The sequence below is a fragment of the Prunus mume genome, linkage group LG3 (assembly GCF_029339155.1).
Source record: "Prunus mume cultivar Tortuosa linkage group LG3, ASM2933915v1, whole genome shotgun sequence".
NCBI lineage: Eukaryota > Viridiplantae > Streptophyta > Magnoliopsida > Rosales > Rosaceae > Prunus > Prunus mume.
Window position 1 is genome coordinate 13,488,328 of NC_142700.1, and position 18,311 is coordinate 13,506,638.

Below are 18,311 nucleotides of genomic sequence, written 5' to 3' on the forward strand. Positions count from 1 at the left end.
TTTGGAAGGTATCGGAATGAGAGATTGGCTGATCAGTGGGTGGGTCGGAGTAAGTGGGGAATGGGCTGGAGACATCGGGCGGGTAGAGAAGGAAGGTCTCAAGTAGTAGGAGGAGTAGGCGAGAATGGGCTGAGTCCGTGGGAGGATTAGGAAAAGGGAGTGAGAAAAAGGAAATGAGACATTGAAAATGACATCCTGAGATACAAAATATTTTTCGTTCTGGCATCAAAAACATTAAGCAGTTTTTCTGATTAAGAGGATACCAAGAAAAGACAACTGTATTTCAGCCCGTAAGCCACCTCCACAGAGCTGGGTTAGAGGGTAGAAGCAAAGGCACCCGAAACCCGTAGGTGAGCAATAAGAAGGTGATTTCTATGTAATCAGTCATAAGGGTTTTAAGGAGAGTATAAATGGGAGTCGATTTATGAGGGAACATGTCGCTTGGAAGAGCTGCCTCCCAAATTGCAAAGGTGTTAGCTTGGAACCGGCGAAGCGTACTAATGTTTTAAGAGATGACGATGGTGCTCAACGACCTATTTTGTTGAGGAGATATATGTGCAAGAGTGTTGGAAATTGGGTGCTATGTTCAAGAAAAAGAATGGACGCATGGATAGGAATTCACTACCATTGTCGAAATGAAGAGTTTTAATGGTGCGGGCTAAATTGAGTGGCGACCAAGAGAAAATGATTTCAAAATGGTTTGTGTATCGGGATTTAAATTCATAAGATGAACCCAAGTGAAACGTAGTGAAATTAATAACAATTACTGGTGACAACGCGGCTCGAATGTGTACGGGGTATTATGAGGGCCCCAAATGTCACATGAATAAGATCAAAAGGTGCAAATCATGAATTGAACTAGAAGTAAATGGTAACTGAAGTTTGTTTAGCCAAAGTGGCAAACATCACAAATTTGCCCTCGTAATGAAACATTATTTCGTGAATAGTCTTGGATAAAAGAGTGAAGGTGTGATGTCCGAGACGCTATGCCAAAAAGCATGGAGGTACGCTAACATGAGTAGCAAGATGAGGATTCGGTAGGTGTGGAGGTAGTAGTTTTAAGCCCATCAAAATGCTTGCCCAAAGCCAATCGTCTTCTTCGTATCCACGTCCTGCACAACACAATAATTTGGAAAGAAAATTACTATACGTCGAAGAGCCTCGTGTTAATTTACTAACAGACAACAAGTTAACACGAAATTTTGGAACATGTAGAACTCCATCAAGAGTCAAGTCGGGCGATAAATTCATAGATCCAATGTTACGATTATTGTTCTCTCGTTGGGCAAACTAACAAATTCATGATGTGTGGCAGTTTGATTATGTGTAGGAGCCGAATGAGAAATGTGATCGGTGGCCCCGCTATCCACAATCCAATATAGCGTGGAGTGTGGATCATGTTGTGCAATATTACAAGTGGGTGTAATGATACATGTTGCATGTGCTAGAGGCTGACTTTTACCCTTCTTATTACGAAGCATGGTAACAAGTTCATTGTACTCCTCAGTGGTGAAGGTTGGGCCATCAACGGGGTTGTCTTGGTGATGGCGATAGGTTGAATCGGCGATCGAATGGCTTCAATGTTGTGGTGTTGGGACCGAATACGCTGGTTTACAGGCTTAACATTTTGCCATGCCATTTATGTCCCACAAGGAAACCAATAATAAAGTAGCATCGTTCATTGGATGACCATCTCCATGCCAATATGAGCACTTGAGGACTTGCGGATTGTGACCAACTTTGTGGAGAGATTGTGACCAACTTTGGAGGAGTGGTGGCCACGAAGAGCGCAATGTTTGCATCGCTATGGAGTAACCGATTGTCATGCTCACTGTGGTTACCTCTAAGCACTTTCGTGTTGGAGAACCAGGCCGTGAACTTTATGTGGTGTCGGTAAGGGATTCATCATGAGAATTGATCCTCGAAGTAGAGTAGGTGTCGCTCAAACCCATCAAAATTGCATCACCCTTTCTTTCTCTTCTCTCTCAAGAAGATTTTTAGTCCTTCACAATCACAGATAAAGGGCTCTTGGTATGAAGCCAACTCATCCCAAAGAGCTTTCAATTTTGTGTAATAGATGGAGATAGTTTGTTCCTTGTCTGCACTCGACAATTTCTTATCGAATCGATAAATTCTCGTCATTGCTCGCGTGAAAACGGTCTCAAGATCTGTCAAACAGCGCCGCTGTTTTTTAGCATAAGGACAACATTAGCGATGTCTGATGAAGAGAGTGCAAGATCCATGACAATACCATGTCATTGCAGCCACTGCCAGTTGAAATTCTCGGTCATTGGATGAAGGGCCTTGGTATTCCTGATCCAACCCAAGCTTGTTCTTAGCGCTGAGGCTGAGATGCATAGATCTGCTCCATTGGCCATAATTGTGACCTTCGAGTTTGATGTTAACGAGGGAAAGTCCCGGTGTGTCGGAGTTGTGCAAAGACAGAGGATCGGAAGAGATAGGAGCTGTTTCTGTAGATTTTGATTCACTCATGATGTTGTGTTTCAATGGTGTTTGCAGTACGTTTGTGGTTGTAGCGGAAGGTGTTTGGGCAGAGTCACCAAGATGGGTGCTTTGATACCATGAGAAAGTTTAATGTATTCTATATATGTGTCTTACACTACAAACAGATACAGCAGCTTTATACATACAGAGCAAGTCTATTCTAAGTAAATACATACTAATTATTTGCTAATTATACTCGGATCCTACAATCTCTCAATCTCATATCATTGACTGATTGCCAAATATATTCTGATCCTATAATCTCTCAATCTCAGATCATTGACTGATTTTCTTTCCTTTAACAATAACTTCGGGGACGGGATCATCCAACTCCACTCGCCAAAGCTTCTATCCTTCCTTCTGCTCTTGTTTATGTTAAACCCTTCTGCAACTCCTTTAACCTTCAACTTCCCCAGCTTTTCCAATGGCACCACCAACATATCCCTAGAGGGGGATGCATATATTGATGGCAAATTCATCAAACTCACCAAAAAACCCGAAGAGCTTAAAATGGCTGAGAACATCGGTCGAGCAACCTACTACAAACCGTTCCTTCTCCAGGAAAAGCCACTGGAAAACTGGCCGATTTCACCACACATTTTACTTTCATCATTAATTCCGGCCACGGTGACGGGTTGGTGTTCTTCCTAGCCCCAAAGGGATCCTTAGTCAACATTGCAATAGGGGGTGGTGGCAAACTTGGCCTCCCTGTTGAAGACTTGCCAGGAGGCATGTCTAGAACTCAGTATCCATTTGTGGCAGTGGAGTTTGATATCTTCCAGAATACACAGCCAAGCATCCAGGATCCCCCGAACGATCATGTAGCAATCGACATCAACTCTCTCAAGTCTAATATTACCACGACTTGGAATGGTGGTATTGACAAAGCAAAACTAAACAGCGCTTGGATTAGTTATAACTCTAGCTCAAAAAATCTCAGTGTTGCCTTTACTAGTTTTCTAAATGGTACAAATGGCACCCAAGTGGAGATAATCAGATATCTTTCTTACATGGTTGATCTGAAACAATACTTGCCGGATTGGGTCATTGTTGGATTCTCTGCTGCAACGGGTAATGACATTGCTGTGCATAGGATCGTCTCATGGAATTTCACATCAACAGCTCTGGTTGATGAGACTACAATGAACAACACACAAGTATTTCCTCCGCCAAGTCCCAGTGCTAATCCCAAGTCAGGAACTTCCAACATACGACTCCCCATTGGGTTGGGTGTTGGTGGATGTATTATCTTGGCTGGTGGATTGGCTTTGGTTTGGTTCATGTTCATCTTTCGGAAGAGAAAAGCAGTGGGGGAAAGTGGTGAGGATCCTGTTGTCAACTGTTTAATTGACGATGAATTTGAAAAGGGAACTGGCCCGAGGAAGTTTTCGTACAGGGAGTTAGCTCGAGCAACGAGTAATTTTCATGAGGAGGAGAAGCTGGGAGAGGGAGGATTTGGAGGGGTTTACAGAGGCTTTATAAAAGACTTGAACTCATATGTTGCAATTAAGAGGATATCCAATGGATCTAAGCAAGGTTTGAAGGAGTATGCATCAGAAGTAAGAATTATCAGTAGACTTAGGCATCGGAATTTGGTGCAACTCATTGGTTGGTGCCATGAAAAAAGAGAACTATTACTCGTCTACGAGTTCATGCCCAACAACAGTTTAGATTCCCACCTATTCAAAATAAATAGCTTGTTAAGTTGGCAAATCAGATACAAAATAGCTCAAGGTTTGGCCTCCGGCTTATTCTATCTACACGAAGGATGGGAACAATGTGTGCTGCACAGGGATATCAAGTCCAGCAACATTATGTTGGATTCAAATTTCAATGTGAAACTTGGTGATTTTGGATTAGCTCGACTTGTGGACCATGGAAAACAGTCACCAACAACAATTGTGGCTGGAACTAGAGGCTACATGGCTCTGGAATATGTTACTACAGGAAAGGCTAGCAAGGGATCAGATGTCTACAGCTTTGGTGTGGTTGCTTTGGAAATAGCTTGCGGGAGAAAACCGATCGATCTCAATTTAGAAAGTAGTGAAATCGAAATGGTGGAGTGGGTTTGGGAGCTTTATGGAGAAGGGAAAGTTATTCAAGCAGCCGATCCAAAACTCTATGGACAATTTGATGAGAATGAAATGGAGAGCTTGATGACTGTTGGGTTGTGGTGTGCTCACCCAGATTATGGATTCAGACCTTCAATACAACAAGCGATTCAAGTGCTTAACTTGGAAGTTCCATTGCCTATTCTCCCATCAAAGATGCCAGTTGCCACCTATTTTGCACCTCCAACATCACTTTCATGTTAGAATTCTTAGTTTGCATATGTATTTTCATATTAGGAATAGGTGTATTTTCTGGAGATTTTAGCTAGAGAGAATGAAGAGAAATGGGGAAGGCAATCGTTCTATTGAATTCTTACAATCTGACTTACATAGTGTGTCCGACAGAGAGAGAAATGTGATTCTCTCTAATGTAATTACAACTGTCACCCTATTAGGTGCTTACACGTGTCATACCAAATCTAAGCTAGAGAATCCACCTAGACTATGATCTAATGGTTCTCATTACATCATTTAAAATAGACTTAACAGTAAAATAGAAAATGACTTCAGCTCTAAGAAATCAGTAGAAGGATTATATTTCAACACTCCCTTCTAATCCTTTAGCTGATTACACTCCAAGCAAGCTTCTCAACCTCACAAACCGATCCTTAGGCAGAGCCTTAGTCAAAACAACTGTTATCCGATCTTCTGTCTTGCATACACCAGTTCAATTTCTTTTGCTTGAATGGCTTCCCTTATAAAATGAAATTTCCTGCATGTGTCTTGTCTTTTGGTGATGAACTGGATTCCTTGCTATTGCAATTGCAGAGGTGTTGTCACATAGAATTGGAGTCCCTTCTACCTGTTCTTCACCAAAATCTTCAAGCACAAATCTGAGCCACTTAGCTTGTGAAGTTGCTTCTGCAGCGCTCACATACTCAAATCAGTAGATAAAGCAACCGTGTTTTGCTTGATGGAAGCCCAAGAGAACATGCCTGAGCCTAGTGTGAAGGCATATCCTGAGGTGCTCCTCATATCATCCTCACTCCCAGCCCAATACCCAATTAGAGTAGCTGTTTTCCCCTTTGCAAACTCAATTCCAAAATCTAATGTGCCTTGTATGTATCTCAGCACCCTTTTAGCAGTTCCCATGTGTTTCTTTGAGGGATTGTGCATAAACCTAGCAAGCAAGCTAGATGCAAACATGACATTTGGTCTTGTGGCAGTCAGATAAAGCGACTCTACAACTGTCTCAATTCATTTTCATCTCTGCTTCACTTCCATCTTCTCTAGACAATTTCTCATTCACCACTAATGGAATTGCCACTGACTTGCGCTCTCATTCTAAACTTCTCAAGAATTTTCATGGCATATTTCTTTTGATGAATGAAAATATGCTTATCACTTTGTTCCACTCCCATGCCAAGAAAATGGTGCAATGCAGACTCCAAGTCTGTCATCTCATAAGTGTTGCATCATATCTTGTTTAAACTCTTCAAGCATTTTAGGACAGCTTCCAATATATATAATGTCATCTACATAGAGTGAGACAATGATAATACCTGAGGTGTCACTTGTTTTGATATAGAGAGTAGCTTCACTTAAGCTCTTCTTAAAACCTGCAGTGTTGAAATAGGCATCTATTTCATCATACCAAGCCCTGGGGCTTGTTTCATTCATATAGAGCCTTGTTCAACCTGTACACCTTGGTTTCCTTGCTCTCTTGAACATATCCTTGAGGTTGTTCAACATAAACTTCCTCCTTTAGAATGCCATTGAGAAAGGCGGACTTCACATCCAGCTGAAATAGGTTCCATTCCTTTTGTGCTGCAAGGGCTATCAAGGTTCTGATGGTGTCAAGTCTTGCCACAGGGGCAAATGTCTCATTATAGTCGATTCCGGCTTCTGTGAATAGCCTTTAGCCACAAGCCTAGCTTTATTCTTCCACAGTACCATCTAGGTTCAGCTTTGACCTTGTAGACCCACTTAACACCACCATCGGGTTTGTCAAATGGCTGTCAACTAATTTCCATGTATTGTTCTTCTTAATCATCTCGAATTCAGCCTCCATTGCACTTCCATGATTCATCCAAATCGCTTTTTGAAGTCACAGTTCTACAATGCACATGTTGCATTGTGTCATGATGTCATTAATACTCCTCCACTTGTGAGGTGTGTGATCAAACCTTTGAGTCTCATCAAGCATTTCTTCCCTTGAGGTGCAATTTCTTCTTCCATCTGCATTTGAGTATCCAAAACCGAGATTGTTCATCTAATACCTTCTGCTTCTGCTAGTACCTTGATTTCCATCCGCATAGGCATTCTCACATCTGCATTGCTAGGATTCTCCCATTTCCATGAGGCTTCTTCATCAAAATAGACATCCCTAGACAAGATAATCTTTCTAGTCTTAGGATCATACAGTCTATAGCCTTTTTCACACAATCCATAGCCCACAAAAATGCATTTGTGACTGTTTTCTTCCAACTTGTGTCTCAAAGCAGAAGGAATAAGCACATGACATAGGCATCCAAACACTTTCAAGTGTGCAATACCTGGCTTTCTTCCTGTGAAGGCCTCAAATGGTGCCATTTTCTTAAGAGACTTAGAAGGACACCTGTTGAGAAGATAGACTCAGTATGAACAGCTTCTGCCCAAAACTCATATGGAAGTCTCTTTTCATGTAGCATAGACTTTGCCATCTCAATTACAGTCCTGTTCTTCCTCTCAACAACTCCATTTTGTTGAGGGGAATATGCTACAGTCAGCTGCCTTTGTATTCCAGCCTCACTGCAATATGCAAGAAATTCATTTGACATAAATTCTCCACCTCTATGTCACTTCTAAGTGATTTCACCTTGTGTCCACTCTGCAATTCTGTCATTGCTTTGAACTTCTTGAAACATTCAAAAGCATTAGATTTATTTCTGAGAAAATAAACCCAAGCCATTCTTGTATAGTCATCAATGAATAACAGGAAATATCTGTTTCTGACATTGATGCAATCTGCATAGGACCACGATGTCGCAGTGTGGACTAATTCAAGTGGAAACTGAGCTCTCCAAGTAGATTCTGCAGGAAATGAGTCTCTATGTCGCTTCCCACTTGCAGCCTTCACAAACTGCAAAATCCTTCTCCAGACTAGGCAGTCCATGAACCATGTCTTGATTTGCCAGCATCCTGATGCTTTGATCATTAAGATGGCCCAGCCTTTTATGCCAAGTCTGCAAACTGTGAGTCACACTTGCTCTCAGCACCAACTGAGTAGCAGGTACCATTGTGAGAGAGAAACACCTATTGATAGTCATTGGAACCTTAGCTATAGGATTTTGCAGTGACCAATCATCAAAAATTGTCACCATTCCCTTTCCAAATACTAAACAATACCCATGTTCCATCATCTGACCAACACTGAGCAAGTTCTCTTCTAAACCAGGCACCAACATCACTTCTTGAATGTGTTTTCTGCCTGTCTTGGTTTCTATCACAAGTGTGCCTTTTCCTGCAACTTGAACTGTCTCTCCAGTCCCCATTTTCACCTTGGAAGTTACATCCCTTCGAATATCTATCAATAGCCTTTCATCTCCAGTCATGTGGTTACTGCAACCACTGTCCACATACCAAGAATTGTTCAATTTCACATCTGTCACGGCATTGCATGCATAAAACAATGTTCCAGTTACTTCAACCTGATTGGCATAATTCACCTTCTGCACAGGTTGATTTTCATGGCAATTTCTAACCATGTGACCAAACTTTCCACATCCTCTGCATTTTGGTTTTCCTTCAAACCAGCACTTGCCATAGTGCAGTTTTTCACAGTGCTTGCAAGGTGTTTTAGTTCCATCATTTGATGCATTTGGTTTGGGATTAGAATTGGACTTGTTATTCCAATTCTTCCCATTTTCCTTCCAGTTCCTCTGAGACTTGTTACCTCCAGAAGAACTTCCATTCTTAGAGCTTTTACTCTCTATGTTCAGGCTAGTAAAAGCCTTTTCTGTGGAATTTTCAGTGTGCCTATCCAACCTGAGCTCAAAGTTCTTGAGAGACGCAACCACTTCTTGAATTTCAAGAGTGTCAAGATCCTTTGAATGCTCAATCACAGAACATATAGAGTCATAAGATCTAGGCAAGCTAATAAGTAATTTCTGCACAACTCTTTCTCTAGGTAACTCTTCACCATAACTTTTCATTTGATTAATTAGATCAAATAGTTTAGCAACATAACTAGAGAATGACTCACTATCCTTCATACGAGTGTATTCAAACTCTCTACGTAAGCCTTGTAGCTTCACACTTCGTACCTGCTTATCGCCTCTAAACTCCTGCTTGAATATCCCATGCACCTTTTGAGGTTTCTTCATTCACTATTCTGGGAAAAATTTGGTCTGAGACTGCACCTTGGATCAGTCCAAGTGCACGAGCATCTTTCATCAAAATCTCAGCCGTTGTAGACTTCTCTTCTTCAGCAGCTTTAGATCCTTCTTCCTTTCCTTTTTTTTTCTTTGGATCTGAAGCATCAAAACCATTTTCAACCAAATCCCACAGTCCATGAGATTTCAGAATGGTCTTCATTCGAATGCTCCAAAACTCATAGTTTTCTCCATTGAAAACTGGTGTACTGAAGCTCAGAAGAGCTTGATCCTGCCATGTTAGACATCAGACGCAGCTAGAAAAGCTTCGTGAAATTTTGAGTGAGCTCAACGTCAGCCCAGCCAAACACCAGCTCGATTCTCACAGATTCACGCCCAACAAACAATCGAACCTGGCTCTGAGGCCATGTTAGAATTCTTAGTTTGTATATGTATTTTCAGATTAGGAAGAGGTGTATTTTCTGGAGATTTTAGCTAGAGAGAATGAAGAGAAATGGGGAAGGCACTGTTCTATTGAATTCTTACAATCTGCAGCTTACATAGTGTGTCTGACAGAGAGAGAAATGTGATTCTCTTCTAACAGAATTACAACTGTCACCCTATTAGGTGCTTACACGTGTCATACCAAATCTAAGCTAGAGAATCCACCTAGACTATGATCTAATGGTTCTCATTACATCATTTAAAATAGACTTAATAGAAAATAGAAAATGACTTCAGCTCTAAGAAATCAGGTAGAAGGATTATATTTCAACATTTCAATGTTGTCCAATCAAACGACTACTTCTGAAAGAGGTCAAACTGAGTCAGGCTGCTATAGGTATAGCACCAATTCTTTCCAAGTCACCCCATCTTCTACACCACAATTCTTGTCCACAGAGACTGAAGCCCAAATTTTGTCAGGATACAGTTACAGCACCAATTCCTCACAACTCACTGCATCTCCTACAACGCAGTTCTTGTCCATCGACACTGAAGCACAAGTCTTGCCCATTGACGACACTGCAGCTTGAGCAATAAGCCTAAGTTAATAATTTCTAATAGACATGTATATATTCAAAGTTTTTTGTAATTTACTTTGTATTTTATCATTAAACTTAGGTACTTGACAGCATATTGCTGTAATTATGTTGTAATTATTTTATTTGTTTACAACTTAGTGTTTTGAGATATACCTTTAGGCAGATTTTTTTTTTTCTTTGGACGAAATCTTAAGGCAGATACACTAACACAGAAAGAGTGCAGAAACTGATGCTGAAAGAGCGCAGGATAACAAACAGGGAGTCAGAGTAGCATTTCACTATCTTTAAACTGATATATATATATATATATATGTAGAGTAATACAAATGTTCGGATTATACATAAAATCTGGTTCTTCATTAACATAGTGATGGATGTCTGTTAAATCATCCACATTGACATTCATTCTCTTCTGTTTGTTTGTTGGAAAAAATAAAAGTGTAGGAAAAGCTTTCTTACTTTTTCCGTTGTCTTCTCTGCACCAGGCAATGATGTGTGAACGGAGGGGTTGGGGGAAAGGGAGAGAGAGGGGTTGTTAGGGCTTGGGGGAATTTCTTTTCATTTTTTGGTTTTAAAAATATTATTTTTAAAGAATTTTTTATTTTATTTTTTCACACATTAGCATAAAGTGGAACTCCACTTGCCACATCGCCAATTTAACAAAAATTTAAATGGTGAAGTTGACGGAATGTGTAATTTGGTTAAATTTAAAAAGGTTGAGTTTCATATTAATGAAATTGAAACCCCATGACCCATTTTAATACCGACCCCAAACCTGTGAGGGTAAAATGTCGTTAATCCATTTCATATCTTTTACTTTTAATATCAAGCCATTCAAGTTGGACCATTATGGTCGTGCAGGAAAATTTCTCTCTCAACTTATCTCTTTTATCCATGTTGACCAAAACAAAACAAGGTGATGAAACTCAAATCTGACTCGAGCCTTCTCAATGTCAAATGTCACTGAATTTGGACAAAAAAAATTCACCTGCCACACCATATGAGCTGGCCATTCTTTAAATTAGACAGAAATTTTAGACCGTCACCATGGTCATTGGTCTCCTGCCATCACCACTCTCTTAAATATTGACCAACCACTACTTGAATACGACAATGAATTAAGAAAAGTCACCTTTGCAAACAACAAAATACAAGATTCAAAGAGTCTAAATTTCATGTGTATATTTTTATTGCATACCACGTCAAACTGAAAACTGAATGCAACTAAACATACATAAATAGCATGTCAAGCTAAACACTCAATTGCATGTTTGCTAAAGTCTCTGCAAAAAGGTTAGATATGGCACTCCAATCACTAAACCTTCTTCTATCCCTCCTCTTCTTTCTGTTCAGCCCTCTTGCAACTCCTTTAACCTTCAACTTCCCAAGATTTTTCAATGTCCCCACCAACATATCCCTCGAGGGTGTTGCTGATATTGATAGCAACCTCATCAGACTCACCAGAAACCCCGGAGAAAATGGGAACGTCGGTCGAGCCACCTATCGTGAGCCCTTCCTCCTCCGGGAAAATGCCACTGGAAAACTAGCTGATTTTACCACAACTTTCGCATTCATAATAGATTCAGGCCACGCAGATGGGATGGTGTTCTTTGTTGCTCCAAACGGATCCTTACTCAATAGCGCAGCAGGAAGTGGTAGCAAGCTCGGCCTCCCTGTCGAAGACCTTCCTGGAGACATCTCAAGGACTCAGTATCCATTTGTGGCAGTGGAGTTTGATATCTTCAAGAATACAGTGCCAACCATCAACGATACTGACGGCGATCATGTTGGCATTGACGTCAACTCTCTCAAGTCTAATATTACCATGCCTTGGAATGGTGGTATTGAGGAAGGAAAACAAAACAGTGCTCGGATTAGTTATAACTCTAGCTCAAAAAATCTCAGTGTTGCCTTCACAAGTTTCCAAAATGGTACAAATGGTACCCAAGTTGAGGTAATCAATTATCTTTATTACATGGTTGATCTGAAACAATACTTGCCGGATTGGGTCATCGTTGGGTTCTCTGCTGCAACAGGCAATGAGGTTGCTGTGCATAAGATTGTCTCATGGAATTTTACTTCAACTGCTCTGGTTGATGAACCCAAGTCAGGAAATGCGAATGCCAATATAGGACTCCCAGTTGGTTTGGGTGTTGGTGGGTGCCTAATCTTGGTTGCTGGGTTGGGTTTGGTTTGGTTCATTTTTTGGAAGAAGGGGAAAGCAGCAGGGGAACATGATGAGAATCCTTTCGCTAATAGCTTTATTCATGAGGAACTTGAAAAGGGCATCGGCCCAAGGAAGTTTTCCTACCGCGAGTTGGCTCGAGCAACAAAAAATTTTGAAGAGGGAGAGAAGCTTGGAGAGGGAGGATTTGGAGGCGTGTATAAAGGCTTCATAAAAGACTTAAACTCACATGTTGCTGTTAAGAGGATATCCAGTGGATCTAAACAAGGATTGAAAGAGTATGCATCAGAAGTGACTATCATTAGTAGACTAAGGCATCGGAATTTGGTGCAACTCATTGGTTGGTGCCATGAAAAAAAAGAACTCATGCTTGTCTATGAGTTCATGCCCAATGGCAGTTTAGATTCTCATCTTTTCAAAGAAAAAGGCTTGTTAACTTGGCAGATAAGATACAGTATTGCTCAAGGTTTGGCATCTGGGTTATTTTATCTACATGAAGAATGGGAACAGTGTGTGCTCCACAGGGATATCAAGTCCAGTAACATTATGTTGGATTCAAATTTCAATGTGAAACTTGGGGATTTTGGGTTAGCTCGACTTGTGGACCATGGAAAACAGTCACAAACAACAAATGTGGCTGGAACCAGGGGTTATATGGCTCTGGAATACGTTACCACAGGAAAGGCTAGCATGGAATCCGATATCTACAGCTTTGGAGTTGTTGCTTTGGAAATTGCTTGCGGGAGGAAACCCATCGATCTCAGTTTAGAAAGTAGCCAAATCGAAATGGTGGAGTGGGTGTGGGAGCTTTATGGAGAAGGCACACTTATTCAAGCAGCCGATCCAAAACTTTGTGGACATTTTGATGAGAAACAAATGGAGTGCTTGATGATTGTTGGGTTGTGGTGTGCTCATCCGGATTATAAATTCAGACCTTCAATACAACAAGCGATCCAAGTGCTTAACTTTGAAGTTCCATTGCCCATTCTCCCATCCAAGATGCCGGTGGCCACCTATTTTGCTCCTCCAACATCACTCTCAACGTTGACCACTGACACTACTAGTTCTGAAAGATGTCAAACTGAGTCTCACGACGAGGTTATAACACCGATTCCTCACAATTCACCACATCTTCTCCAACAAAATTCGTGTCCATCGACAACATTTCAGTCTCCACGATAAGTCTAAGTTAATAATTGTGATAAACTGTGTTGAAATCTTTTGGAATTATCTTTCAATTGTATTCATTTAATAGTTGACAGCATTGTTGTGTTCATGTTGTAAATCTATACATATAAAGCAAAAGGTAGAGAATGGTAAAACATTCAAAATACCAGAAAATGTCATTGGTTAATGCAAACATTAAGAATTGAAATTATTAATTAAATGATGATAATATGGTAAATTCACACTTTTTTATATTAAAAAATTTAAAATTAAAAGAAAAATCAGATAATAGATCCTATTTTTATAGAATACAATTACCAATTATCTTTTTTTAATTCTAAAATAAATTTAAATTTTTTTAAGAAAAACCTCTCTCACAAACACAGAAGCGCGTCAGAAAAGCTAGTACTTTTATTAAGTTTTAACTATTTTCTTTTCTTTAGAAAGGCTTCTTTCACTGTATACTTTATAATATTTATTATATTATAAAGTATCTCTATTATTTGGGGAATGGGCACTTTCTTTGTAATCTTTACATTATACATCATCGTAAGAATCTTTACATTATACATCATCGTAACGTCGTTTAAAATTGCCCAAAGATTGATCTTAGTGATCATCTGTTACAGAAAATATAATAAGTTTGGTGCAACTGTGTCTCACACATAAACTTTCACTCAAAGAAAATGTCAAAATACAGCGCATTACAATTTCAATCTTTTTTATTTATAAGCTTAGTCCATGCACGGAGCAGAATATTCAAATTCAAACTCAGAAATTATTGAGAGCGAGACAGTAAAAAAAATGACCAACAAACAAGCTAGTTCTTCTTCTGCAAGCAAATAACAAAGTTCATCTATATTTAATTTTGGGTATACTAATGATTTGCCCCCTGAACTTGTACTAAACTTTCGATTGACCCCCTACCCTTTTTTTTAGAAAATTAAGGATATAAACTTTTTTTTTCCCTCCAATTTCCCCCTTACCGTCTAAATTCTCAATATCTCATCCAACTTTCAGTTAAAAAATTATTTTTTTGGAAAAAATTGAAGAAAAAGAGTAAAGCTAATGCCAACCCCTTCCATCTCCTCCCTTCCTCTCCTCCCATTTCCCATGACCACCATCATTTACTCCCAAACCAATCTCCTACCCACACAGACCCTTCCCCACACCTCCCCTTCTGTATTTTCATCCCCAAACTCAGCCCATCCCCTCTCCTCCGGTTTTCTTCTCCTCCCATTCCCCATGATCATCACCCTCCACTCCCAAACCAATCCCCACCCCACGGACCCTGCCCTCACCTCTTCCCTTTTTTTTTTACCCCTCCCCATGGGTTTTCTTCGTCTACACCTGCAAGAGAGAGAGAGAGAGAGAGAGAGAGAGTATTATTTGAATTTTTCTGGTTTTTACTCTATTTTTCATTTATTATTTATTTTTAATGTACAAAATGACCATTTTACCCTCATATTTAATAGCAAATTAGATGAAATGTTGCAGATTTAGACGGCAGGGGGGAAATTGGCACCAAAAAAAAAAGTTCATTTCCTTAATTTTCTAAATAAATAAAAAAAAGGATATGGGTTAATCGAAAGTTAGATACAAGTTCAGATGGCAAATCACTATTATACCCTTTAATTTTGAATAACTAATCCTCCTTTTGGATGAGGGAAAATAACTTGGAATTTAGCTAAAAAGAGAAATTGACAATTCCCTTGTTTGGTAACTTAAGTGCATAATTTATTAAACAACACGCAGAAAAGATCATGAACATTGGGGCATCAAATTCTCAAGTTTAATTTCCATTAAAATAGGCGTCATTTCACAATTTTCACAGTGTTATTTATACATAAATCCACGAAGGCATCAACCCCCTCATGGGACAAGTGATGTTCCAATCTAGCCTGATACAAAAGCCCAAAGAAGAGTGTGACTACACAAAGCAACCCACTTAACTAAGGGCATCCTTGAGTTACGAGGTTCGCATGGATTGTTCAACAGCCATCACGGTCACATCGTTATGCCATGTTACTAATTTACATGGTATAACATTGACGGATGACATTGTTAATATTTCATGGGCTTATAAGTATATTATTAATAAATATATACACGTATTATGATATAAGTGGATTGACAACATCATGTCGTGGTGTTTCAATACCACCAAAAAACTTCTCAATAGACCCAGTGTATCGAAACCTTCTATCTAAAGGTGAAAACCACTCTTCCGCCAAGCAGGAACGGAGCTAGAATGGTAAAGTTAGGGGAGTCGAAATAGAAAATACAAGTATATATAAAGTACATAAGTATTCACTAGTTACATGTTTAGAGCTAAATATTTAAAATTTAGTCATGTCTAATCTGGGGGGCCAGGGCCCCTCTAGTCTTAGAGTGGCTCCGCCACTGCCGCCAAGGTATGAACTATTCCTCCATCAGATTCCTCAAACACAATTTCTTTTCAGAAAAAGAATAAAAAATTACGTGGGTTCCACGTTACTATTCGTAATCAAATACTCTTACAATAAAAAAATGAAATCAATTAGAAGAATAATTGATCCGATTCTAATTCCGTAATTACCATGTCTAAATTCCTCGATTTATAGTTTTCCCTCATTCATGCAAATTAAACATGCCATAAATGTTCCTAAGGAGGAGGAGAGAGTGAAACTTTTGCTTCTTCAATGAATGAGGGGATCCAAATCTATAAGCCCAAAGCTCAGTATGCTGGATATCGAACCCAAGCCTGCATTCACAGGGCCATAATATAATAACAATACCAGGCCCGAAACTCCCTTTAAATTTACACATAAACAAAAAAAACAAAAAACAAAAAAAAATAACGAATGGACACGTCATGTGATCCCAAACACAAAACAAACGGTCATGAATCTCATGATGGCCTCCAATCAAGTGGATCAAATAAAACACAATGCCATATCAAATCGATTTAAAATCAAACATCACTTCCATGTAGCATTCAACCCTATCTTGATACATTTCAATGGCCCCACAAAGCATCACACCTGTTTAGTGCTGGTGTTATCTGAACCATCCATCATACCTCTTTTTTATGCATCATGATTTCACTCGTGTTAACCTCTAGGCGTTGACAAATGCAAAACCTTTTAGTTTTGAGGACAACCGGATTGATTGAAAATTGATTTGATATTTTGATCTTATTCATGCATGCAACGTCAAGTTTTAATCAGTCAATTACCAAACAAAACAAAAAAAAAAAAGTAGTTTAATCAGTTTCCCAGGAATTTGGCTGAAAATTTTGCATTTTCCATAAGAACTCAGTGAACTAAAGTTTCATGAAATAAAAGTCAATCATCATGATAAATACGTTACCGGCCTAAGATAAAAATGAAAGTTTTTTCTTTTAAACGAAAACCACGTGGGTACGCAAGCCCGAAAAGATCAAAATAAAACATGAGGTAACAATTCAAAGGCAACTCATGCTCCTATAATTTGGACGGTGAAAGCCAGTACATAAAAATGAAAGTTGCAAAATATAAATAATTTTGGTGTGAGTCTTTGTTTCCCACAGGAATAGAAATTACGAAAAAAAGAAAAAAAAAACACATTAGAGTAGATTTTGGTGTATGATATGAGAAAGGATCACGAGCACCACTTGGGTCATGACAATTTTGGAACCTCATGTGACAAAATGGTATTTTTCCTGCGATAGAAAGCGACCCAAAGTAGAATTACTTGTGGGCAGGGTAGATTGATGGAATAATGCATCATGCATGCATTTTCAATCACTTTCTTGCTAAGAATCATAGAGAGATTGGTATGATTTTCAACCCAAACCTTAAAAGTGCCTCAAACCGCCTGCATATACGTATACCACTCTCATTGGAAATCCTGATGCTTTGTTTTTCATTTAAAGTCTTGTTTGGACTCAAGGAAAACGAAAAGGACTTTGTAAAAGACTACTGATGTGAGTCACAATCCATCTAAAAAGATTTTTACCTTCTGTTTTTTTTCTTTTTTGGGTCCAGAAGAATCTCCAATTTCATAGAGCGTTATGTGAAACTTATCTTACTGTTTATAATCAACAAAATGCAAAATACAGAAACACAAATACATTCACTATGGGAAACATATAAAACAATGAAATTTCTTTCCTATATGCGTATAGTGATCCGTGAATGCAATTGCACCCGCAAAACAAAGAAAATTAAGGCCGAGACGGGAGTCACAGACAACCGAATATCCAACACAGAAGAAAAATTCATGAATTCACAACTACTACGGCCGTTACTTGAGGTGTTGTTGCGCATTTGTTATTAAAGCCATTGGTGGGGTTCCTTGGAGTAAATATTTCCTACAATTAAATAGAAGACAATCAGAATAAATCAACCTACAATTTGAATGCTTCATGAATTTATTTTTGTTAACGATATGTCTAAGCCGGAGAAGTTGTACAAGCAAGCAACTGTGTGGTGTTGTAACTTGCAAGGCACAGAATTAAATTTTGGTCATGTCCCCAACCCAATGTCATTTAAATCAGGCGGCCGAAGACACAATACACCCATCAGCAATGATAAATAATGGAATCGAGCGGACATCCACGGTACCCAACCCCACGGGAGGACACGTACGGTGGACCCACAAGCTGATGTTGACGTGTCAAAATCAGAGGCGTAGGAACCATAGGGTGGCATTATTGAGACGAGACGACTGACACACGCGATTATTGTAATCAGGGCATTTCGGGGCGAGGTGGGGTTCGGGGGAAAATGGTTGCGTACAGTGCGCACCACAGTACCACCAGCGCTGCTGGGGCCGGCGACCGGGACCCACGGACCCAGATGGAGCGAAGAAATTTAAAGCGTTAAGCGCCGTTGGTGGAGGGCGGCGGGGTGATTTCACGTTGTCGTCACGCGCGATCCGCAAGCGCAAACGTGATCGCTCTCGATCCACGCGCCTTGTTTTTTATGCCACCCCACTACAAGACGAGGCTTTTTTTCTTTCTGTTTTTTTTTTTTTTTTGAAGCTC

General features: G+C 39.6%; 2 pseudogenes; both read left to right on the plus strand.

The window, feature by feature from the left end:
* Positions 1 to 2,835: 2,835 nt before the first annotated feature.
* LOC148918790 (L-type lectin-domain containing receptor kinase IX.1 pseudogene) lies at positions 2,836 to 4,820 on the plus strand (annotated as a pseudogene).
* Positions 4,821 to 11,119: 6,299 nt separating this feature from the next.
* LOC103326128 (L-type lectin-domain containing receptor kinase IX.1 pseudogene) lies at positions 11,120 to 13,385 on the plus strand (annotated as a pseudogene).
* The last annotated feature ends 4,926 nt before the right edge of the window (positions 13,386 to 18,311 follow it).